The following is a 26,892-nucleotide window of genomic DNA, read 5'->3' on the forward strand; positions in this document are numbered from 1 at the left end:
GGCGAGGCGGACCTAACCGTTCCTCACAAATGCACCTGTGTGATTGTCGCCCCAGATTCCCCAAGAGCACAAAGGTACAGAAAATACCCAGACGCGTCCCAGCAGTGGCCTTCGTGGCGTTCCCTGTACCCGACTGATAACAAGACACTCGGGGAAGAGCCTCTTCCCCACTCTACCAGGCTCTGAACCCAGGCAGCGGTTACCCTGGATCTGATGCTGTTTTCAGTAGACCTCACGGATATTCACAGTGATTCTGGTTCACTGATTCCCATGTTCATCCTCCCTCACTCGCAAACAGGTATTTGAGATAAAAAGCAAGCCCAGGGCTTCTTTCTGGCTGGGGGGCAGCTGAGTTTGGTGAGACAGTGGGCAGTTCTTCAGCTGATGCAGACTTAGAAATGATGACTCCTGGGATGCTGTTCCAGTGTGGGCGTTAGGCCAGACCTGCTGGGGGCAGAACCAGGCACTGCGGTCTCGCTGCAGATTGCAAAGCTGGCGTCACTCAGAAAGCCTCATTGGGATCGAAGACAGAGGGCGACTGCTGTGCTTTTTACAGAGGGAGATTTTGACGATTTTACTTAGACAGACACACAGCTTTCCACCCTGGCTAATGTGGCTCGGTGGACTGAGTGCCGGCCTGTAAACCGTAAGGTAGCAGTTCTGTTCTCAGTCAGGGCACATGCCTGGGTTGTGGGCCAGGTTCCCAGTGGGGGGGTGCGTGAGAGGCAACCACACATGGATGTATCTCTCCCTTCCTTTCTCCTTCCCTCCCCCTCTCTCTAAAAATTAATAAATAAAGTCTAAAAAAATAAAATAAAATTCTTAAACACACACACACATGCACAGCTTTCTAACATCAGGGACTTTGTTAAAATTTAAAATCTGGTGTTATGTTTCTCTGTGAACTTCACATTTTGACAGACCCAGAGGGTCAAATTATAGCATCAAGGATATCTCCATTCTATCGCCTGGGGAGCGAATCAAATGAAGAACCACTTTTCTTCCTAAAGATCTGTACCTCTGCGCATGTTTCGTGCTGCCTTTGCTTAGAAAAGGTTCTTCTTTTTTAACTTAGCCCCACAATGAACTTGGTGAAGTGTGCACAATGAAAGAGGTTACTAATTTGAGCTGCTTTTTAACTAAGAATATTTTATACTACTGCACCTCCATAGTCTTTAACGCACTGACATTATGTAAATTAAATATGTTAATCTGCAACTCTATGCAATCTTCTCCCATTTAAACTTTTTCCCCCTTTTGTCACCAGAGAGAAGAAAGAAAAAGAAAAAAAAAGATGTAAGAAAAGATTGGTGCCAAAAATAATAGCTACATTCAGTGTTTTTCCTGGTTTCTTATTGTTTAAAATGTGTTTTTCCTGCCAAGATCGCCTTAAAGTGTATTAGTGCCACATGCTAATGGGCTAATTAAAATATGAACAAATAAAAAATAATTTCCTATAAACTTTTTTTCACCTTTGCCGGTGAACTTGGAGTTAGTTTTTATGAACTTGAAGTAGTCAAGGTGATGTCTTTTCACTGTGTTACTTTCTTGCTGGGGAAATTCCAACTCACACCCTGTCTTCAGCATGTGCCCAGAACTGGTTAGAATTCCAAAAAATTAAAACAAAAATGTTACTCAGGATCAGTCTGTTGGGGTCTCAGATGTGCGACCCTATTCTTAGTGTCTGTTAACCTCTCTGGGCCATGGTTTTCTTTTTCATAAAATGGGTGTGGGTTTACTTTATGTCAAAGGAGAAATATATAAAGATGAGATGATGGTTTTGACATCTGATTCATCTTTTATCCTAATTGTTTAACCTGGGTCTGGAGCGTAGTAGAACCTGAGAAAATGTTTTGAAGGTTATGGAGCGAGTTGGACTGTGGATGTCTGTGGCAGTCGGTGTGAAACATCGCTGGGAGGAGTTTGACCAAACTATCCCCTTCCTGATGTTGTAGGTAAATAAGGGAAAGCAAACGGTAACCAAAATATGAGGCAAAACTGGGGACTCATGAGAGAGATTCCAGTGATCTAAGTGGTGCTAATTGAATTTCATAACTATTGGGTATTGCATGAGTATACAAGCATACACTGTCGGCTGCACTGAAAGTTATGCTTAAAATTCCCTTACAGACTGGACAGGTGATGTAGCAACTCAAATTCCGTGAGTTGTGAAGGAAGAGACTGTGTTATCAGTCACCTGAGGTACCCACCGCTCTGATAGACCCTTTCTTAGAGCATTGTAACCTGTGTTACCATCTGTGACGATTAAGGAACAGTGTTGCCACTTAAAGGATGAGGAAAAAGAAAGGGACAGTATTTTACTTATGAGCTGCGCTAGATATTACTTGCCTAAATAAAGCAGCATCGTTACCTAGGATAGAGAGGCTGATAAAGTCATTGATGCGAGCACCTCAGTAAGGTGGTGATTTAAGGAGCCGGAGGAGAGTGCACCCAGTGCTGTGCATCAGGACCCCCCCACACCGGCAGGAAAAGAGGCGAGTCCCTAGGACCTGGGGGTTGCAGGTTACACAGTTTCACTGCTCAGAAACACTTGGGCAAACATGGAGTCAGTGGATTTTCCCGACTGTGGCCTAGTGAAAGAAGATTTTTTTTTCTTCATCTAATACCTCTAAATATTTTTCAGAAAGACGGGAATGACCAATTTGATCCTACAGTGTCTGACCTTGCTCACATGTGGTGTCATTTGGAAACTGAGTGGGGTGTCCCACGCTTGCGGCTGCATAATTTCGCTAGAAGTAAAAATTCCTAGGAACTCACATTCTTTCATAGTGCTTGGCGCGTGGGATCTTTTCTCATCTAAGAGAGGGATTTATGGCACGACTGTAAGATTTAAACTAATGTCTTTTTTTTTCTCAGCTTCTAGGCTGTTTATGGGTTCCTGGAATAGTATGTAAGTCTTCCTGGGAAAGGGACAGGAAATCAAAGAGGGCCAACTTTTGGGTGCAGAAATCAAATTTGGAAGCCTCAGACTCAGGACAGCTCTTGGTATCAAAGTGGAAATACCACTCTTTCTCACAACAGGTTTCACATTGGGTTAAACCTTTTTTTTGTGACACAAATACCCAAAGTTCACTTGTTCATTCACCAAATATTTGAGTGAACACTCATTTAGTCACCACATGTCACAATGGTGATGTGTTAATAAACAAAACAGTGTTGTCCATGCTCTCCAGGAGCTTGCAAGCTGCAGAAAAGGTAGGCAGTGACCAAGGGAAGAGATAATTTGTGCTGCAGTTACTCACTGTGATGCATTAGATGGGGTCATTAAAGGAGTAATCCATGGCTGGGTAGTTCAGTTCAGGTGTCGCCCAATACATCAAGATTGCAGGTTTGATTCCCAGTCAGGGCACATATGAGAATCAACCAATGAATACATATAAATCAGTGGATCAAGTCAAGGTCTCTCTGTCTCTTTCTGTCTGTCTGTCTCTCTTTATATGTGTATCTCTGCCTCTCTCTAAGATCAATAAATAAAAATTTTTAAAAAAGAAGGTTTCATGGCCGAATAACAGAGCATGTCCTGCTTATATCTGGGATGACATTTAAAACACTAAGTTGGGAACATGAGTCACATTTTTGACCAGGGAAGAGGAGGAGCTTCCAGGCAGAGAGAACGTAGCCTAAGGGGGGAACGGCACATCCTCAGGGGAAAGGAAGCCTCCTTGGCTCAAACACTTGTTGAGTGTTCGGGCCCTAGTCCACAGCTCTCTCCTCTTCCTTCCATATTCTCCTGCGCTATCTCTTTAATCTACGCCAGTCTGCTGTAGACACCTACCCCTCTATCTCTGCCCTTGACCTCTCCCAGGAGACTTGAGGTCCAGTGTGTTCACGGAGCGCCTCAAACCAGGTATCTCACAGGTTCCCCAAGTGATCACGACCACAATTGAATTCCTCATTTTCTTCTTCAGTCCTCCACCTTGTCCTCTGATCCCTGACCCCCTTTTCTAAACCGTCCTCATGTCTAATTAAAAGCCAAGTTCCTGTGTTCATCCTGAGATTTTTTTCTCCTATGTATTTTCTACCTCCCTACACAACTGCTCTCTTCTTCTTAGTCTTTTCTCTGTATCTGCTGCTTCCTCTCTAATGAGGCTTTTGTCATCTCCTTCTCGATCTGTTGTGCTAGGTTCCTACCTGGTGCTCCTTTTTACAACATCAGAATGACGTTTATAAATCCTAAATCTATACATCACATCCCTACTTAAACCGCTAGTGATTTCTCATTGCTGCATGAGAGTTTAAAAACTTACTGATGTAGAAAGTCCTTATCTCTAGAACCAGAATATTTTTCTCGACTTTTCCCCTAATACTTCTCTATTCTTTAATTTACTATTATATTATGTTATTTATTATATTTTATTGTAAATATAATGCTAGCCAGTAAGTAAAAATGAATGTGCTAACACCGCCGGACCTTTGCATGTGATGTGTGTGAGGCTTAGAAGGCTTATTGTACTTCTCATCATAGTTCGGGCCCCTTTCCATGTATTCAATTGAATACTTATAGGCTACATCTCTCGTAGTAGTTAATACATTGAACTCTAATTATAGCTGGTTTTTTTCCCATATGGCCATGACTGTTTTGAGTCCAGGAATTTCCCTTTCATTATTGCATTATTATATCTTCTAACCACCTAAACACATAGCAGAATATTTGGTCCAGAATGAGTTCTGTAATGAATGGGTACATGAATTGTCAGTGAACAAATGTGCCTTTTAGGGCCACTTTCTTTCATGATTCTGATTAAAATAAATCAGAGACACAGGTGTCTCTACAAGAGAGACATTATGGCCCCACTTACACATCGATTCATCATTAGATAGAGCTAGTTAAGTTGAGAAGAATGTATCTCAGACCAGCAAGCACATGTCTTTATGCTTAAGGGCTGTTTCTTTCCAGGGTGGTGAGAATAGGGGCAGACAGACATTCTCTGCCTTTGGGTCTGACTTTGTCGACCACTCAGTAAGTAGGCTGTTATAACAATAGGGCTACCATCAGAAAGTTCTGGAAGGCCTCCGAAGGAGAGGAAGTTTTGGCCTAAAACTGACTTAACCATGTCATTCAGTCAGCATCATTCAAAGGTGCATTATATTTATATTGAAACCATACACATGACTTAGAGTTATTTTTAATCTACCACACTCTGACTTCTGTGTGCTTTCTAGAAGAAAGCATGTCCCTGTTGGGCAGTACTAGTTCCAGATTGGTTAGAGGGAGGGGGAGAAAGAGCAAAGTGAAGAGAAAAATTCACATATTAGACTCTTGAGAGCGGTAGTCATCAATCAGCGGTGATACTTACTGGGGGGTATTTGGTGAAGTTAAGGACTCTTATTTATCTCAAGGTGAGTGTTACTGGCATCTAGTGGGTAGAGGCCGAAGATGCTGCTAAACATCATACAAGGAACAAGATGACCCCCCTAAACAAAGAATAATCCTGCTCAAAATGTCAATAGTGGTAAGGTTAAGGACTTCTTCTCTGTAGTCAGAGGTGTTAATTGATTCTCTGACCCTAAAAGAGTCACTTATAATCTCAAGAACTCATTTAACACATCTGGGAAAGAAAGCAGTTGGACTAGATGGCCTTTGAAATTTCTTTGATGGCTTCTCTTACATAAGGCCCGATCCTAATGTGGAATAGAAACATGAACAAGATACGAAACAGAACGCAACAACTAGCATAAGAACACACAGCAAATGAAGGTGAGCCTCTGTATTTACTTGAGTCATTTACATCAAAACATGTAGTTCATATAAAATGGATCATGTAGGAATTTTTTTGCAAACATAATCCCTGAAATTTTCACATGAGGAGAAAGACAGCAACAGAATTGAAGGGATGCCAAGTAGAATGTACGGTTCTGTAGAGCTTCTCCCTCTCTCTGCAGATCCATAATTACCGAAGTCTCAGTGAAAGGCCATTTCATGTGAGACTGCGGTGGTGTGTGCCCCTGATAAGGACGGACTTGGGCTCCTGGGGGTGGTTTGCTGCGTGATTGATAGGAGGTATTTGTGTGGACCATTTACTTTCCTTTCAGTCTCAAATTTTAGTGCCATGTCCTCGTTCATCCTCCCGACAGTGTAATAGCTGTGACCCCAATTCACAGCTAGACTCTCCCAGCACTGACAGAAGTGCGTCTTGGAATAAATGGCCTTGCGTTGCTAGGTCAAAAAGTGCAGTGTGGGAAAGAGATAAGGAAGAGAGGACAGGGAGAAAGACCTGCAGACAATCCCTCATTTCTTCTAACCCTACAAGGGTGAAGAAATGGACGTTCTGTTCTGGTTATGTATTCTGGTAGAACAAGCTATGCAAACCATCAATTTATTATAAATGGATCTCAAGATTTGGCGGGTCAGGTCACATCAGGGACCACTTGCGGGTGGGGTCTGGGGGTCTTGTGGAAGCTGGAATGACTGGAGCATCTAGTGGAATCTGTCCCTCTCTCTGTCCCCTTCCCTTTCCATATCTCCCTCCCCATACCTCTGTTCCACGTGGTTGACGCAGGCTTTCCAACAACATGGAAGCCTCAGACGAGAGTCAGGCTTCTCACATAGTGCCCTGAGGCTCCAAGAGCACAAGATGGAAGCTGCCTGTCTCAGATCTGGGCATGGAGCTGGGACCACATCACCTGTGCTGTGCTGCATTTGTCCCCACAGTCACGGGCGATGAGGTCTACCCCCTCTGTCAATGGTAGAAGTGCCAAAATTTGCATGTCCATTTGTAAAACATTAAATTTATCAGGTGACATTGGTTAATAAGATTGTATAGATTTCGAGTGTACTTCTATGATACAGGGTGTGTACCCACCACCCAAAGTTAAATCATCTTTTGTTACCATATATTTGATCCTGTTTTGCCTTTAGTATGTGCTCATCCCCTTTCCTCCGGTAACCAGCAGACTGTTGTTGTCTGTATCTATATGTTTTTATTATTTTTTCTTATTTGTTCATTTTTTGCTTTCAGTTCTATATACCACATCTGAGTGAAGCCGTATGGTTCTTGACTTTGTCTGTTTGACTTGTTTCACTTAGCATCATATTCTCAAGACCCATCCATGTTGTTGCAAATGGCTACATTTCATTTTTTATGGCTGAGTAGTATTCCATTCTATCTACATGCCACATCTTTTTCTAGTCACCCACCACACCTTAACTTCAACTTAATCCTTCTGTAAAAATGCCAGAAGGATGTTCTAAATGTTCTGTTGGAAATCAGTATTTCACAGGGTTGGATAAGGGGTGAGAAATAAGTGAAGGAAAATACAAAAAGATAACAGTCCAAAAATAAAATAAAAGCAAACCACATGATACCTAACTTTATTGTAATCATTTATTTGTAATTTATTTTAAAATTAACATTTATGATTTGGGTTTTCTACCTGAATTCGTTGGGCCCTTCTTTCTGATCCTACAATATTATTTATGTAAGAATTATTATTACAGGTTTTGTCTTAGTCTCCTTTTAAATGATCTAGCAACTATATCTCACTCAAAATTTTTACTCAGTCAGTGATGAATAACCCTAAGAAGTTACATTAATCACTCAAGAGTTTCACTGTCCTTACCTATAAAGTGGGGATAAGGTCAGTATGGACCCCATTGGGTTGTTGTATGGATGGCATACAATAACTTCTGTAAAATGACCACTATTGGACACATAACAGGAACCCCATGGATATACGCTGAATTTATCTGCAGCTTCTCAAATTAAGTGTCACATCAGCAATATGCAAGTGTTTTGGGGGAGGAAGGTGATTAAATACATGGGAATGAAATAAACCTTTTGGTGGCTTGAGTGCATTAGCAGGGAAAAGTATCTTACTTACCTCTTTTTATTCTATATTTTACCTTCTTGATAGCTGATATCACCTGTCCCCTCGGTGTAAATGATCATTTTTGTGTGTGTGTATAGAATTCCTCTCTCTGGTGCAGACAACATTTTAAACTCCAGACTGGCTGTGTCCAGGTCTCAGTTTGTGTCAGGAGGATTTTTTTAACCTTTCATTTGATCATCCAATTCAAGGAATAGAGCAATAAATAGAGCAAAAAATAAAAACTCCAGTAACTTCGTCAGCAAAAGCAAAAGAAAGATTTTTGGTATCTGTACTGTCAGATGTATTTCTCTTCATGGGTAGCTAGAGAAGAAAAGCTAGATAGTGCAAGATACATAGGAATGGAATAGGGTTATTTGGCAAAAAGAAGAGAACATTTAATATTATATATTAAGATCGATTACGATATACCTTGTGAAAGTGACTGGTGCACAGAAAATGTTTTCTGTCTTCTATGAATTTACCCATCATAGTATATTTCACATTGAATTCCTGCGCATGCACTATGATTCTGCATTTTTATTACATGAACAGTGACTTAATATACAGAAAAATATTTTATCTAGTGTATGTGCTATGCATTCTTCACTAAGCTATATATACACACACACATATATAAGTGCATATATATATAAAGTGTATATATCTTTTTTAGGAGAGTATGAAGGAAAGGAAGCAGGAACAACGACAAAATCATAGTGAGTGAACTCGTGGGGTCAGGTGCAAGCCTGAAGGGCAGAATGGAACAAGGTGCTGAATCACTAATACAGTGATGGTGTATGTTAGTATGTTTGTTGCTAACCTATTATCATTAAACCTTAGGGTAACTAGGCAGCAAAATACTCAAGGGAAAAGGGTATGGAAGCAGAATTTTGGGGATCCAATTCTAGCTATGAAAATTAGGACATTAGGCAAATTATAGCATCTAAGTCTCACTTTAGGCATCTGCAAACACAAATGTTGTGGGAATTAAATGTCATAATACATACACATAAAAAACATGGAAGAGTGCCATGTGTACTGACTTCTCAGATGCCAGTCAAAATTAAAAGGGAAAGAGAGGGAAATGTGAAGGGGAAGGGATGTTCAATGACTGCCTTTTATACTGCCAGGAACTATGAACTTTCACATGCTAAGTGATGGGTGTTATTGCAAGATTTCTAGCACAGAGTACCGTGGTCAGGATTTAGACTTAGAGAAAAATCAGAACAAATGAAACTCATCCCCAGGCAGACCTTGTCCATAGGCTACATGGACCTGAATGAGGACACTCCGGTTGTCTTTGGTTGGTGTTATTGAGTGCCTGCCAGAATTTTTCCTTCTCATTCCATAAAACTTTCCACAGCTATGAGTTTTTAAGTTGTATTTTGTGTTTAAGAGACCGAAAAAGACCTCCCCGACTTCATCAGTCTTCAGGAAGATGTAACGACCTTGAGTACATTTTAGAACCAATGTTGGAAATAATTTCTAATCCTGAGTGTATGGTTCAGACTGCATCAATTTATATGCATGTTTCATACAAGGTTCTGACTACTCCTAATAATAATAATAATAATAATAATAATAAGTAATTACCCTCCATTTTATAGTCTTCAAATATTTGTAAGAGTACTTTTTTAGTAAATAAAAAACAGACACTTCTCTAAATCAAAGGGGCTTACCTGATTTTATGATGTACATATTGAAGTTATTCTGATTCCTGTATTCAAGTGAGCCTTGAATGTGAACTTCACTAACTGTTCTGAATTTGTCAGGTCATAATATGACAGAGCTTATGAATTGCCAGGCTCATAAACAGTTGTTCACCTCACAATAATTCCTTATACCTGATTGTTTTTATTTCTTTTATCCTTACCTGAGGACATTTTTTCATTGCTTTTTAGAGAGAGGATGGAGAAAGAGAGAGAAATATCAATGTGAGAAAAATATCAATTGATTGCCTTCTTGCACACACAACAGGAATCAAACCCACAACCTGGGTATGTGCCCTGACCAGGAATCAAACCCTCAGCCTGTGGGTGTACAGAACGACACTCCAGCCAACTGTACCACACTGGCCAGGGCTAGTCCTTATAAGTGACTCTTGGAAGTTGACCTCCGAGTATGACCCAAGTAGAGCCAAAGCCATCTGCTCATGGGCAGCATAGTTCAAGGGTTGGGGCCGTCTGTGTCCAGCTACTGAAGTGCACTGCAGATTTAATGAGACACAAATCAGAAACAGATCATTTTGGCCATGAATCTGAGAGGTGAGGTGTGGAGGCCCTGCGTGACTGAACAGGAAAAAGTGCTTCATTCCTCTGGCACGTTACGAGACTGCCAGACAAGTGTGATTAAGGCAATTTGCACGTGAAATTCGATTATGAATAACAGGATTCCCCTTCTTTCCATGCGAGTTACGTGAGGGAAATGTGCGAGTGGCCTTAATTAAAAATAACTGGAAGCTGATTGGCAGTCGGGCATTCAGTTGGAAATTGGCAGCCGCTAACAGGAGAGGAGATGGAGAATTAATGACAGGGGAAAGCTTTGTCAGAAAAAGTGCCTGGGCACCGGCTGTCAGTCACCCATCCCGTGCAGCCTCAATCCACAGTCCTCCTGAGGATTCGGCCTGGTAGGCTGGCCTCTGCAATATGGCAGTCGATATCACACCTTTCAGACACACATCTCAAGTGATAGGAGATTTGGCAACACTATACAGGTGGAGATAAGGCAGAGCTCTGCCTTTTCCATTACCAAGCAACTCAATCTTCTCTGCATATATTATTTCCTTTAGAAGTCACACAATGACAGTTCTATCATACTCCTACTATGGTAATGAGGGAAGGGATGGGGGAGGGCGAAGACAATAGAAATCCTCCAGAACATTTTAAAGATCACATAACTCTTCATGGTTTTGTGTTTTAAAATTATTGGGATGGCAATGAATTGAACATAAAAATAAAACTGGATACATGTAAAAAACCTGAAACAATCTATAACAACAAACTATTATAATATTATTAATGAGAATAAAATAAAGTTTATATTAACAGTGTTTTAAAGATTTTATTTATTTTTGGAGAGAGGGAAAGGGAGGGAGAAAGAAACATTGATTGGTTGCCTCTTGTATGTGCCCCAACCAGGGACTGAACCTGCAACCCGGGCATTTCGCCCCAACAGGGAATCGCCAACTGGTGAACTTTCACTTTGCAGAATGATGCCCAGCCAACTGGGCCGCACAGGTCAGGGCTACATTAACAGTTTTTATTTGAATAATACATGCCTTTTATCTTCTGGTAGATGCTATGAGAAAGATGTTAATAGCACCATTTTATGGATTAAAAAAACCCTTAAAACAGTAGGATTAAAAGGACTTCTAACTATAATGAATATATGCTCTAGATTACATTTTTCTTATTTAAATTTTCTCTCTCACACATACAGAAACATCTCCTCCCACCATCCGGTATCTCTCTGTCCTGCCAACACACGGCCGAATACGGCTTTCTGAGACCTGGGTCCATATCCCCTCTGATTTATGATCTGATGTATGATCTTGTTGATGGAGTTCAGAAGTAGGGCCTGAACTGAGAGTTACAAAGTCAGAACAATGGAATTGTTATATGGATAAAAACTGAAAGGTAAATTATTTTCCCCTAATATGAGGACTAGGAAGACATAAAATGAAATAAAGAGAACCAGGAAGAAGCTGGTATGACATTGCAGTGTAATAACAGGGCTGAGGGTAAGTCACAGAGAAACTTCAAGCATTGAGTCTGAACTCTTACTACATTATGTTAATACATTATCTTTCTCCAGAGATCTTCAATCTCTGCGCAAATCCTACTGCGGTCTTGGTAGTTCTGTTGTATGAAACACATTATCATGTATGGCATAAAACAAAATCTGGAGTTGCTAGGGGCTTCTTGTACCAAGAAATGCTAGAGGAAATCTATTAAATAGATGAAATAGTGAACCAGTTTGTAGTGTTTAATAAATTGTTGAATGACTGAATTAATGCAATCTCACTAGAACATACCAGCGATTTAGATATATATTTTCTAGGTTTGAAATAAAATTCAGAGTATCCAAAATGTTTAAATAGAGTTGGTGAGGGTTGACCAGCCATGAGGATGAATGGTATTTCTGCATCACTGCAGGCTGAGAAAATTTAAAAAATAATTCATATAAAAATAACTAGTGAAGAAATAAAAATAATGCTTAGAAAGAACTACATGGGAGGAATGAATGATGAAGGTCATGTATCACACCCGTGTCTCCAAATCCTGTGGATTCCATGCCTTTAGGGAGACGCATTAGTCTCTGATGCTTTAGAGTGAGCTGACGTATGAACAATTCCCATGGAACTTTTCCCATTTTTTGGTTCTACCTGAACCTTTTCCTTTGTGCTCCCTTTTTCCTTCTCCTTATTTCCCTTCTTGTCCTTCATAATACTCAGCTCAGAGGTCAGCAGTTTTATGTCAGTTGTACAGAAAAAGAAACCATGCCCTCGCACCATGAACCAAGTTGCCCAAAATCTCAGGTAGTAAGAGATACCACTGCAAACTGCACCTAACTCAGTTTGCATCCAAATCACACATTCAAAAATATGTCCTTTCTTCTCAAACTCGAGCCCGTTTATCCAATTTTGTCATTTTATGGATGGTGATATCAAGCTCTGGTTATTGAATCACCGAGGAGTCCAATTTAGTTTTACTTTGAGAATTGCTAACATAGGAATCTAAATATTTCACAAAGCCTACTGCCAATATATCAAAGCAGCCTTTGATAAAATAGTATATTTTTCCAACATGATTCTTCGGGAATAAAAATTTATATGAGCCAAATCTACAGGTGTGTCATCTGTTTGTCTGGTGCTGTTTCAGAAATTACCTGGAATACAGGGCATGATCCTTGCAGAGTAGCTTCAGCCAAATAGCAAGGCTTTCATGGCGGCCCATGCCAGAGAGTCACCTGGGCCTCCCTGGAGCCCAGAACCAGGGATCCCCATGCTATTGGACTGAAGGGAGCTGTGCTCTTCGGAAGACGCAATAATCTCTATCTCTGATGCTCTTTTTTTCCCTCCCACTTCTTTCCATAATTAATTACCTCTGCTTTTTATTTTAAACTTCTGCAAACACATGAGTAAATGCAGCTGCCCTAGACCATAGAAAAAGAACATAATGGGTCCTCACTGGGAGGAAGGTTTGTTTGCTCCTGATCCAATCATGTGACCTTCCCCTGATTGGCTGAGGTTGAGATGGTCACCTGACAAGGTAGTCAGCCCTTTAAAATGAGAGTGAAAGGTTGGGGAACAAATGACTGGCTTCCCTGGGTCAAATGTTGTCAGGCATAGAGGTATGATTAAGATAAGGAAGGATCTCAAGAGCTCATAGAATACAGGACAGATTAGCATGAGGCAAATGTACAAGTAACTGAAATATACAGCTTAACCAGCTTATTAATGTGTAAACTCTTGTTCTCTTTCCTCAATGCTTCTTCAAATCTGCTTCAGAGAATATGGCCATTGTCTTCACAGTTGTCTGTAGCCCTTCCCCTGGCTCTGCAAAGTACACTCTGAGGAATGAATGAGAAAAATTAGTGGAGTGAAGAAGAGAAAGTAGTTTGTTTAGAGGATGGGAGAAAATTAAAGGACGACAAAGTTGAGCTGAATCTTGTAGTACAGACCGGGGGATAGACAGAGAGTTAGAGATGAGCAAGCAGTGATACCGTAAGGGAATGAAAACCTCAGGGAGTGTGGATATAAAGCAGCAACATACAGTGTTGCTGGATTTATAAATTTAATAGTGTTATTCATTTTTAACTTGTTAGTGAAGGACTGGATTATTTTGATGAACTGTGGTATAACCGATACTGATGTTTCTGGATCTAGGATTCATGGAATACGAATCTGACAGAAGGAAGTAGCCACAGGTGTTTTCAGATTTGAAGAAGGAGCATCTGTCTGAGGGAAAGTGAGATGCTCCAAGTACTCTTCAGTCTTTGACTTGACCCTTAAAAAGGCTTTATGGACATGAACGCTAAAGGATCTGGCCTTGGTAGTTAAAGGCAAAGAGAAAAGGTAGGGGTCAGGCAACACGAATCTCTTCTGCATGTCAGAGCACCAAATGGCCCTCCCATGCATTTAACTATTCCCATTTTCTTCTGAGATTCTTAACCTCATTTTGAGACAAGGCACTGCGGTGGAGTCATGTACAGCTCAGGAGGGGCCAGATTTTAATTCAAACCCTTCCTAGTCCAAAAAGCTATGGTTATCCCTGTTTACCAGCCTTTCTCTCAGGTAGAGAATAAAAACAGATTTTTTAATTGTTTTCATTTACTTTTAAGATGTAACTAGTCTCATCCCTAAATCCATCAACAACAGAAAGGATGTGGAGAAAAGGGTACCCTTGTGCACTGCTGGTGGGAAGGTGGACTATGGAAACGGTATGGAGGGCCCTCGGAAAATTAAAGCTGGAACTACCTGATGACTCAGCAATTCTGTTTCTAAGTATGTATCTAAAGGAACCCAAAACAGTAATGGAAGGAACATAAGCATCCCTATGTTTACTGCAGTGTTATTTACAATAGCCAAGGTATGGACACATCCCAAGTGCCCATCAATAGACAAGTGAATAAAAAACACTGTGGTGCTTATACACAATGGCATATTACTTGGCCATAAAAAAGAATGAAGTCTTACCATTTCCAACATGGATGGACCTAGAAGGAATTATGCTCAGTGAAATAAGCCAGTAAAGAAAAACAAGTACCATAGGACATCACTAAGCGGAATTTAAAGAACAAAGAAAATAGAAACAGATTCATAGACACAGAGAAAAGACTGGTGATTGATGGGGGGGGGGTCGGGAGACTGGGTGGAAAAGGTGAAGGGATTGAGCAGTACAAATTGTCAGTTACGAAATAGTCATGGGGATGCAAAGTACAGCATAGGGAATATAGTCAATAATATTGTAATAACTATGTATGGTTCCTGGTGAGTACTAGAAATGTTGGGGGGACCACTTTGTAAAGTTCATGATTTTCTAACCACTGTGCTGTGCACCTTAAACTAATACAAAATAATATGGAATGTAACCGATAATTGCAAAATAAAACTTAAAAAATGCAATTCATTAAAATTTGGCACCCTCTTTGCACAGCTGTTTTTCCCATGGTGCAATGACTCAGGAACGCTGATGTGTGTTTCCAGAGATTTTATCTTCTTGGGTCACGAATCAGTCCGGATAAGGAATGCTGTGGTATCCGTATGTTCTTAGCTCTTGACTTCTACATTTTAAATAGAAAGACTCTAGTTGAAGTTCTATAAATCGAAAACTTCCTCTATACTATGTTTGGAAATGAATATTGTTTTCAAGGCTAGAGACCTTGGTAAGGATTCAGAATGGAAATTTTGACATATGTTGAGACATTTATGAGTTGTTTCAGAAGTAAAAGCAAGAAGTTGAACCATAAAGCTAGGATTCTTTATGGGACACTTTGGAGAGATTTCAAGGAAAATCTATAGAACTTGAGAAAATGCTGCAGAGAGGAATTCACCAAGGAAAACTTTTTTTTAAAGCACCAAATTCAAATGAAATAGGTTAAAAGTCTGAGCTGCTGAGCGACTTATCTGATTCCAAATACTGGCTTTGCAGCTTTGCAGCTGGTGACCTGAGGGAAAAAACAACCTTTCCCAGGTTCCATTTCCTTGTCTATGAAATCAGATAATACTATTATTATTGCATAAAGTTATAGTGAGGTTGAAAAGAATTACAACACCATGGGCACCTACATCCAGGTCCAGGACACAGTGAAGGCCCCACTGCCGCCATCATTAGTAAGGGTATCTATTGTACCCATTGTCATCATTCTCCTGTATGACTTTTTTCCTCTCCACATCTCCATTCTGTTTCTTTGAAGAGATTCTTGGGAACACTGGAGGCTATGAAGTAGATCTCTCGGGGGTCCGTGACCTCATTCGCGACCTCTTATTGGAGGACAAGGCTAAGAAAAGCTTATAGAGATGATAGGGAGAGTATTAAAACCAAATCGGACTTAGCTGGAATCCTGAGGACTGTGGGAAGGACAGAGGAAGGAAGGACGAAAGGCAGAAGAGAGGAAAGAATGGGAGAAGAGAAGGGGGATATGCCATCAGCAATGGTGAGGCACTGTTCATTCCGTGAGAGGCTGACCGCTGTCTTAATGCTTCCCTAATACATCGTCCTAGTAATTTAGAAGTGAAATAAATAGCAGATGGTCTTTGTTTTTTTTTTTTTTACTTTACTTTTTTTCTAGAGAAAAATATAAGTAAAACATTAAACTTGTACTTTAATGAACATAGACTTAGGATGAGGCAAAATGTTGTTACATTAAAAAATGGAGGGGAAATCACATCATTTAATTAGAGGTCAGGTGGTGCTGAGGCAACCAGAGTCTGCTGACCACAGACAGAGTGGGCAAGAAAAACCCTCTGCCCTCTGACAGTCTCGGGTGTGAATTCCCACTCTGTGGCCTTACCACCTGAGCGAATCTACACAAGTTACTCTCCCTCCTGTGTGAAATGGTCACATGAAGTGTGACAGTGTGTTTTAACCGTGTGTGATCATACAGGAGGTTCCTGTGAGGGTTACTTGAGGTCAGGTGTGTAAAGCACATGGCAGTTGTCACTGGAATGCCCCTTCTGCTCCCTGGGGGTCCCCAGCTCTGGGCTGCCCTCACCAAATCATTTTAAGGTAGTTTTGTGACAGTCTGCCAAAGTAGCGTTTCCTTAGGTCAGAGAGAACTTCCCAGGGCTGCCGTGTAACCCCAGTCCCCTGCTAGGTGCGGAAGGCAGCTCCTGCCCTCCTGCACTTGGCCCACACCCCTGCTCGGGAGATTCGACGATCTCTTACCTCCCTGACAATAGAAAGAGTCCTGCGCGATCCTGGAGGACTCACTCCCCATGATAAGTCCACTGTAACGTGTAGAGGCTTCAATTTCAACACCTGCTCACCTCGCAATAGAGCAGGAGCTCTGCGTGCTGCTCTTTCCCTGGACCAGAAGCAAGTGCACAACGCTCAGAGCGTCCTTGCAGCTGACTCTGTAATGTAAGCTTCCAGGAGCCCTGTGTCCTCAACTTTAAATCAGAACATACTGACTTGTTCTCTCAAAGCCTCTATGGGCCTGGAATTCACACTAAAATACTTTCTTCGTCATTTCCCACACTTCTTTTGAAATCATGAGCCCAAGAATGAAGTCCCTAGAGCCTTGTAAACTGTGTCCTTTCATCATTGTTACATTCTAATGAATGAAACTTTGGCTTTTAAAAAAAAAAAAAAAAACAGCCCTGGCTGGTATGGCTCAGTGGATTGAGCACCCGCCTGCAAACCAAAGGGTCATGGGTTCCATTCCCAGTCAGGGCACATGCCTGGGTTGCAGGCCAGGTCCCCAGTGGGGGCATGTGAGAGGCAACCACACATTGGCATTTCTCTCGCTCCCTCTCTCCCTCCCTCCCCCTCTGTCTAAAAATAAATCTTTAAAAAATAATAATTATATTTCACATTTTACAAACAACATATTTCCTAATTCTATGGTCTGAAATACCGTAAAGATTAGAATATTGAGTATTTTTTGTCAGAAAACAGAATTCATAACATTTCTAGAGCACATGAATAAAAATACTATTGCTGTGCTGTATTTTATAAAATAATAAATTTGCATATTTCTTAGACATTTGCTATGTAAAATGGACATTCCATCATTATAGGGTTAAATAAAATAATTATAATATCTTCAGTTGACACATGTAATTAGAAGACCTTGGAACTGCACCCAAGTCTCCTTAATTCCAAAGACCGGCTTTTTCTACCATGGCATGAAAATGCCATAAAACTCAGAGCATTATATAAAGGAATATCCATTTGGTAGAATCATGAAATGGTATAAAGGCCAGGAAGATTAAAATAGAAAATGATATCACACATAACCTATTGCAAGCATGACCAGACTCTCATTATTATTATGCTTCCGAGAGCTTCACAGAGTGAAAAAGTGGGGAAGGACCCGACGATTACTTAGTCTAGAGATTAGGATTTGGATGGCCTGAGTGATGCCCAGGAGCTGAGATATTTGAACATCACCAGGTGGTGCTCAAGTTTGACCAGACTTGACTGCTAATGGGTCCCAGAGCATCCGTTCTCAAAGCAGCAGCAGCAGCAGCAACCCCAGGGAATGTGCTAGAAATGCAACTTTCTCAGGCCCTACCCAGGTACCCAAGATGTGCAGATTGGAAGTTACAAAAGAGTTGTGGTGATGTAAAACACCACATAGGGAATATGGTCAATAATATTGTAATAAGCATGCATATTGCTAGCCAGGTGCTGGAAATGTCCAGGGGAACACTTCTGTCTAACCTGAAACTAACACACAATAATACTGAATGTAAGCTGCAATTGAAACAAAAATTAAAGAAAACAAGTGCCAGGGTGAGCCTTAACAACCTTATTTTCTCAAGTCCTTTAGATCGTCCTTAAACCTGCTTAGGTTTGAGAACCAAGACTTGAGGAGATAAAGAGCAATATAGAGAAATGTTCAGGAGAAAGGAGAGGAGACTCAGTGGTCTCTGGAATGGACTGCCCTGATGGCAACAAGGCCGCAGGAGGTCAACATCTTGTATCTGTTTTTCTGCTCTGAAACTCAGTAGAAAATAATACTGCAGGGTCTGTTCACCCTGTGTAGCATCTACTCTCCATTATCCCACTATTCCATCTTATGTTCCCCTGAAAGAAGCAACTTTACACAAAAAAGCAAAAATGCTATAGTTAACAAGGCATGATATCTGTCTGGCCTTGAAAGAAAATGATGGAAATAAAAGAGTTTACAGGATGGTTTTATCAGTGATGTCAGACTTTGGGCTGACTTGGGTTTGAATACCAGCTTAGGTACCTAGGGTGGTAACGTGGGCTCATCGTGCAACCTCTTTGGGCCTCATTAGGTGTGGATGCTGCGTCTACCAGGCAGCTGCAGTACCAGTGTGTCCTCCAAGGAGGACCAGGGAAATGGGCCTCATGGCTTCTGCTTCACCTTGACATGCATGGGTGGGTAGGAAGAGATGGTGGGGTCAAACTCAATGATCAGGAAGTTCACCAGGACCCATCAGTGAACTTTACCTCCACATCAAACTTGCTTTGTTCTTCAACAGAGACTTACATGTTCTTTTACTCAAAGTACTAGACATGTTGAAACATGCCCTAGTTGGTAGGGGGCAAAGGAACATCTGGGAGCCCTTGAACTTAATTCATCCTTTGTATCACCCAAAACAGCTGGAGCACAGAATACATAGCTCATGTTTTAAAACTTCTGAGGGGAACTTATATGGACTGTCCCCCACCCTCTAACTCTCTAACTCCCCCATCAGTTCCTCTACCCACTCCCACTTAAGGCCAAATGGGGAAGAGGAAGAAAACAGTCTTCAGTGCCTTATAGCTGAGAAGGAAAAACTCCCAGCCATCCATTCTCCCGTGCTCACGTATGCTCTGCCACCCCCAGCTCTACAAAAATGGTGGTGCAGGGTTTGCCCTTCCTAGACTTCTCAGTCTTTGAAGAGGGCAAGCTTTGTATGGCAGAAATGATTCAGAAGCTGCTCGTCCAGTGAGGGGCTCTGTCCATCTACTGCTGTGGTCAGGCTCTGCCTGAAATTCTTAGGGAGAGACTGTCTCTCCCTAAGAGACACAGAGTGACTGTCCCTTTGCTCTGAAGCCAGTACATTCTACTTCGAAAGGAGGAGAGTATGCTCCTGCTCTTAATGTGGACTTCAACCACCCTCCCTTTTTGAAAAAGAATAATTCTGGCATTATCAAGTTAGTCTGGCTGAACCCCATGACTAATTGGGAAGATTTTGAATAATATCAGTGTGTCCTCCCCTTCTGAGGCCAATCAAATGAGAATCTCTAGGAGTGGGTTCTTAGCAATAGAGCAATTTAAAATGACCCTCAGCAGATTCTACTGTGTAGCACTGGTGTGAAAGCTGCATTTAAAGAACATGAGTCTACATCCTAGTCTGATCTTTTTTGTTGTTTGCAAAGCATGCAAAAAAAGCAGAGAAATGTCCTGATTAACTCCATCATTCCACAGTAAATTCCTTCTGATCCCCAACATTTCTTACATAGAAGGATGAGGTGGGGTAAAAAGCAAATGTTTTACATCAGTCAGAGTTATTGTATGAATTATGTAAATTCTGTATCCATATTAGTGAAACTAGTACTAATACTTTGCATATAGTCGGTGCTTAGTTAACTGTAAATGTATCTGGCCATTTTTCCTCTAGCTCCCTTTGAGAAAGTAAAAAAATGAATTGGTATTGGCATATTCTTGGTTCACCATTCTTGGTCAAGGACTTCGGTGTCATTTCAGGATTAGGTTCAAATTCTTTCTATGTCTACAGCCTTGACAGTCAGCTTCCTGGTCAGCAGATTGCTTTAATAAATCTACTTCATAGGATTAAATGAGTTAGCCCACTTGGAAATGCCAGGCTCACAGAAGGAACTCAGTAAATATTGGTAATTCTCCCCAGTGCACCCCATTTTTAGGGCTGAGGTTACTGCTCAACTGCCTGAGAGAGCCCATGTTAAGACTTCCATGTTCTGTGGATTTAATATCTCCAGAATACTAGCAAACACCAGTTCACCTTTGTGTGTGTGTGTGTGTGTGTGTGGTGGTGGTGGTTCTAATTCTTGTTTTTCTAAGCTGCCAGCCAGTGCATTTAACATGTCCTAATGTTCACAGCCTCTGCATCCCTCCCCATCAAGAGCTCTGAAATGGCTACTTCCTCCCAAGTTTCACTGTGCGGGCTGATAAAACCGACTTCCTGGTGGTGACCGGGCTTCTGGGAGGGGTTTTATATTCCAGTTTACCAAGTGACTTTCTCAAACAACAGTCTCTATCACCAATTAAACTTTATGTCTGTATTGGTGAGCTTTTATTTTCCTGAAGACAACGCCATTGCTTTAGTTAAACAGATCCTGCACATCCATGCCAACACTCATTCTTGTACTTATTCTGATTTCCTCTCTAATAATTGACTCTGAACTTTGAATGCTTGTAGCCAGGCTTGCAGTGGAAGACATCTTACTAACTGAATGTTATTTTTATACATTTTAAGGTCCATTTTTCTCACCTGTTAGGTTACTCCCCACACTCTCTGCAAGGCATGATCAGGTCTCTTTGCAGGATACTCAAGGCTCTGCTCCATCTGTTGCCAGAGTACAGCTCCCATCCACATGCATCCATGTGCCCAGTGGGTTGGAAGAACTCTGTGCTTCCGCCTCAGCCTTTAGGAGTCATGGTCACTCTTTAATACCTGCATCATTTGGACCCAAAAGCGCTTTCTGTAGGTCCCCAAGGGGAACTGTCCCTCCTTTGTCTGATTGTCTTCTTATCCTGCTGGAGTGGCCTCAGTGCTCATTTTTCCTCTTGGCTAAACTAGAAAACTCTTAGGCAGAGTTAGTCTAACTACTTGTTAGTCTGTATATGCGCCATACATTGGTACAGCTCAAAGGATATGCTTTGTAAAGCTTGTTGAATTGGATTTCCCCAAATAATGTCATTTTTCTCTTGATGACATAGTCACCATGGATTTCAGGCTGAATACTGGTTGAGACCACAGAGCACTCTGCCCTCTGCAAACTTACTGATTCTTTTCCCTGATTATTTCAAGATCCTAGCTTTCAGATTTAATTTGTTCTATTTTTGTCCTCTTGCTGAAGATCTCGCCCTCCTTCTCATCTTTTTACACAGATCCTTCTTCCTCTTTTGTTCTCATTAACATCACATTATTTTCTAGAGCTTCGAATTGTAATTTCTCTTCCTTATTTACTGTTTACTTTCCCTGGGCGCTATGAGTCATTGCCATGGTTTTAATTATAGGAGCTGATAGCTACAAAATCTATACCTCCAGCACATACCTCTTCTCTGAAATGCAGAAGGTGTTGCAAGGTCTAGAATGAAGTAGTTGTTTCTGTAATAACATAAATGGCATGAATGAGAGCTTAAGTGTGTGTCTAGTCTTAGAGGGCTTTAAAAGGTCAGATGAAAATTCAGACTTGATATTATACAGCAGCATCATGCAGTAGAAAGTAATGCAAGCCCCATATTCAATTTTAAGTGTGTTTAGTAGTCACATTGAGAGAGAACAGACTGACCGATGTCAGAGTGGAGGGGAGTTGAGGGGCTAGGTGCAAAAGGTGAAGGGATTAGGCAAAAACCAAACAAACAAACCCAACAAGGACAGCAAAACTCACAAAGACAACAGTAAGGTGATTGCCAGAAGAAAAGAGGAATGGGAGGAGTTAGAAGAACCCTCTTCTAAAGGAGGATAAATGGTGATGGACGGAGACTTGACTTGGAGTGGTGAACACACCATACAGTACACAATAATATACTATAGAACTGTACACCTTACATGACTTTATTAACAAATGTCTCTCCAATAGACTTGATTAAAAAAGTAAAACAAACACGTAAAGAAATAAAACTTCAAGCCTTCCTCACTGAAAACAAAACAGAAAGGATATAGGTAAAATCAATTTAGTTATATATTTTTCTTAGCTCAATATATTATCATTTCAACTTGTGATCTCTATGCCATTACTAGCATAGTATTTATATAATTATTCTCAATCCGTCTTCGACATCCAGTGTGCATTTTGTACCCTGCAGCTCATCTTGACTCAGGTGAGTTCAGTTCCCCTGTCTCACTAACTGCGTTTCTAGTGCTCACAGGCCGCCCGAGGCCTGTGTGGCTCCTGTTAGCAGCACAGCCATAGGGAATGAAAGGCATCAGAGGTTCTAGAGCAGCAGCTAAATGTAAGAAAATGAGGTTTCTGAAGTAACGTAACGACAAATCCAGTCCTTACTTACCTGTCATCACGAGTCTTTTCCATCTGTTTAGACCGATATTTAGCTATCCTTGGCAACATGGCAAAAAGGCTATACCAGCAGGAGAAAATGATCGCCATGAAACAACCTGAACACTTAAATATCATTCAAGACTCTGCCAATTGGAGACTGATTCCTGTCATGAACTTAAATATTAAGACTTAGCTTCTTTCCCCGTTCTTCCCATTTAACTTGTTTTATTACTTCTCCTTTTTATGTATAGGATGTAGTGCATTAAGAGTCTGTTTCACTAAAGTTGCGTCTTCCACTTATTTTTCCACTGATTTTTCTCCTCACAGTCATTGCTATCATAGCCTATGAGCGTTTGGGCAGGAAATTGAGAGCCCGTATGAATTTATCTGACCTGATTGTGGAAAGTCAAATCGCAGGCTAAAGCAATAAAAGACAGACCACCATGCCCTATAAAGCAAGTGTGTCTCCTGCTAGATGGGCTGCCACCCAACCTGGATAAAAATAGCATGTTCTCTTGCTAAACAGTATTGCAACTGAGCCAGCCCTTCGGAACCTTCTGCGAGTCTCCCTGAGGTTTGGGCAAACAAGTCAGAGGGACGCAAAGTGCCTCTGGCCTGCAGCTTCCCTCCTGGTTTTTGACCTTCGCTTTGTCCTCCGTCCCACGTGTCAGATCAAGAAAACCAGGCAACAGCTTGAAAGAGGCAAGGTGTGCAATACGAATACAATGAAATCTCTGCCCAGATAACTGCTATCTTTCCTCCGGGGCTTTGAGCCACAGCACATCGATTTTTTTTTTCCTTCTGAGAGCTGACTGCACACAGATTTCACTGGATTTATATGACTTTTTCAAGCCACTAGGATACCAATTAACAAAGCGCTAATGCAGTATAAGACCGAGTGGCCTGAAATAATTAATGCAGCTCTGTGAAGGCCTAAATCCTGAGAAATCATTTTATCCTCTAGAAAAAGCCAGCTGACCCTCTCTGTGAGGATGAAACAGGCGGCGGGTGTTCGGGGGTTGGCTCCTTTTCCTCTCTCCCTGCTGCTCCCCCGGCCTCCCTTTGAATGTAGGCCAACTCTCGCCTATTTCTGATGGACTCTGGGGAAGAGAAACGAAATGGAAAAAATAAGCTCCACACCTTGTACCCATCAGTGTGGGTTTTAGAGAAGGAGGCAGGCGAACTGGAGGATGAAGGAAGGCACACTTGTCTTCTTTCTGACTTCCTGTCAATAAAAGAAAGAATTCCACAGCTGCTTTGAATGAATCATCATTATTTTAACCTACACCACGTCCTTAGCCACAGTTACGACTTTGCTGAGAATTCTCTCTCACTCATAAATAGTACTTTTCATGTCTGTGTGGAGCTATGAATAGTCTGATCACTGTCTCTGAGGACAGAATAACTAGGGGATAAGTAGGAGGAGAGGCGAACAGGATTTGGGGTTAAGCGAGGCAGTTTATCATCATCTCTAGGACAATGATGTGGTCATTCTTACACGCCCGGCACCGCAGTAAAGAGAAAGTGTAAGGGGGATCGTGTTTTAGAATACAAACAGAACACTGGCAGTTGAGTACCTTCAGCCTGATACCTCTCTCCTGTTTCCCACTCCCACTCCCCCCACAAAAAAAACAACTTTGAAAGAGGGAGATGGTTGGAGTCATCGGAGAAGACCTCAGACACCTGCGTTTGGGAAATATTAGATGAAATTTAAGCCTCCTAAGGGCATTGCAATAAGAATGTCTCCTTTCCCTTTTAATCCTGGAATTATGGGATTCTGTGGTTAGAGACGTCTTTTACCCTCAGAAATCCTAAGCCAGCTTGTTTTGCCGTGGGGAGTCATCTGAGGAGGAAGGTCTGTTGGTGACTCAGAGATAACATAGTATAGTAATCCCAGCTGGAGAAGGCTGCGGGAGGACATCAGTCTCAGGTCTGTGGAATCTCTGAGCCAGTGACACGCTGAAGAGGCGCCATCAGGTGTCTCTCAGGAATGGCCCTGCATTGCATCCTGAAAATGACTGTGTGAACACCGCATGTTGAAACACAGAAATAGCGCAATGGATGAGCCCAGCCTGCCGCTTAAAGAGAACAAATTAAGGCTGGCAGAGGAAAACACTCCTTTTCTAGAGCCATCAGCATCTGCTCAATGGGAGGACCTAATAAAAATAACACACAGATGCATCTTATGGCCTGGGGGTGTTTTCCAGGGAACGGATTAAACACAGCGAATGCCGGCCAGTCAGCCAGCTTGATGCCGGCACCAGCCCCGGGTGGCCTGCCTGGCCAAGAAAAGCTTAGTAACTAACTAAATGGCAAAGAGAACAGATGAGCCCTGTAACTGGCGAAAGGGAAATGTACTGGGGCCGCAATAAGGCTGGCAGAGCTGGGGCAGGACAAATTTCAGGGTGATCTTTCTCCCATTCTCTGTGGTGCTAGGATTCCGGGAGCTAATGCTAGGGTGAAATAAAGCAAAATAACAGTTGGGGTGCAGGTAGCTCAAATCCAGAGTCCACTGCTGCCTTTGATGCTAAGACAGCCTTGACAAACAGTCTGCGCTCGACTATTGTGTATGAATATTCAATTTAAACTCCACACCACTTCACTCAGTGTCTACTATGAGCCAGGCCTGAGTAAAGAATGGGGGATATAATAAGAACATTTCCTGTTCTGCTTGTATCTTACCATGATGGAGAAAGACCAAAATAAAACAAAAACGATCGATCCCTAGTAAAATGATTTCCAAGGGAGGTCTAAGCTTTGGAAAAGGAACTGTGTCTGAAATGAAGAAAACGTGCCGGGGAAAACTACTTCCTGTGAGTGGATGGGGAGGGACTGAGGCGACGTTCGATTTTGGACTGAAGGATGATGGAGACTTTATCGGTATGAGGGAGACTTTATGAGTCACCTATTCTAATGATGCAAATTGGTGTTCGTGAGACATCATTTTTTTTTTCTTATGGAGCTTTTATCAGCTCAACAAACATTGCATTTAGAGAGCATGTCAGTGGGTCAGACGTAGTGCTGGGTAGTACAGAACATTCTTTTTTAGCACTGTGTCTGAAACGATTTCAGAATCATTCCTTTGAGGGCTTGCATTCAACCCTGGGAAGGCATTAAAAGTCAGCAAACACCATACCTTGTAATATATCACCCATTGGGATCTTACATCAGATACAAATTTAGAACTGTTGAAGGTGGGACTCACTTTTCCCTTGGTAATTTAATAGAAAAATGAATAGTTAATCAATGTGCAATGGAATGAAGAAGGATTATGAGGGAACAGCCCAAGAAGTGCAAAAAGATAAAGAGGTGCTTCCATGAGACAGTGAAGGGTTTCAGAGACAAGTGCGAATGGCGTGGAGATTCTGTATGAAAGGGGAGAGGTGGGGGAGGGACAGACTGAGCTAGACAGAGTCCGAAGTCATATATCAAATGATGATGGAGGTGGGCAATGAAAATCTTCAGAGCACTATCCAAAGTTTAACACAGGGAATGAAATAATAATAACAATAATACTAATAGAGGAGGAGACGTTGGAGGAAGAAATAACATGTATTGAGAAATGTATCAGGCCTTTACACGAGAATTTCATTTGCAGTAACTCCGTCCTTACAAAAATCAATCTGAAGAAACTGAGGCGGATTGATTTATGTTAAGAACTGAAGGACTATGTATGTTCATTTTATGTTGAAGGATCATGTTAAAGATCATGTTAAGGAGGGGGTCTTGGGAACATTGCAGCAGTCTAGGCATAGCCATAAAAATGATTAAGTCTCCTTACAACAAAAAATAAAAAGTCTCATCTAGCCAGGGCAATAGAAGGAATGCATAACAATAATAAGATCCCACTTGTATTAAATTCAAAACAGGAAAATGCGTACTGTATTGCTTAGATCAATGTGTATCATATTTTTATAGGTATTACAATTCCATATAATATGCTATTTAGTGGTGTTTAAACTATAGAGAAAAATTGTGGAAGCTGTGAGGGGTTAACTTTTACAGGAAAGCGATGAGGCTGCCACCAGATAAGAATACAGGGGCCCAATGGTATTAACGATCATTGTTTCTTAACTTTAACAATGGTTACATGAAATTTCTTATTATAATTATTTGTTAAACTTCAGGCATGAAGTTTATTATTCACTTTTTGTTACATTTAAAAAGTATATTTTTGGCA

This window comes from Artibeus jamaicensis, unplaced genomic scaffold, assembly GCF_021234435.1.
Source record: "Artibeus jamaicensis isolate MK-2021 breed Jamaican fruit bat unplaced genomic scaffold, CSHL_Jam_final contig_464, whole genome shotgun sequence".
NCBI classification, from domain to species: Eukaryota; Metazoa; Chordata; class Mammalia; order Chiroptera; family Phyllostomidae; genus Artibeus; species Artibeus jamaicensis.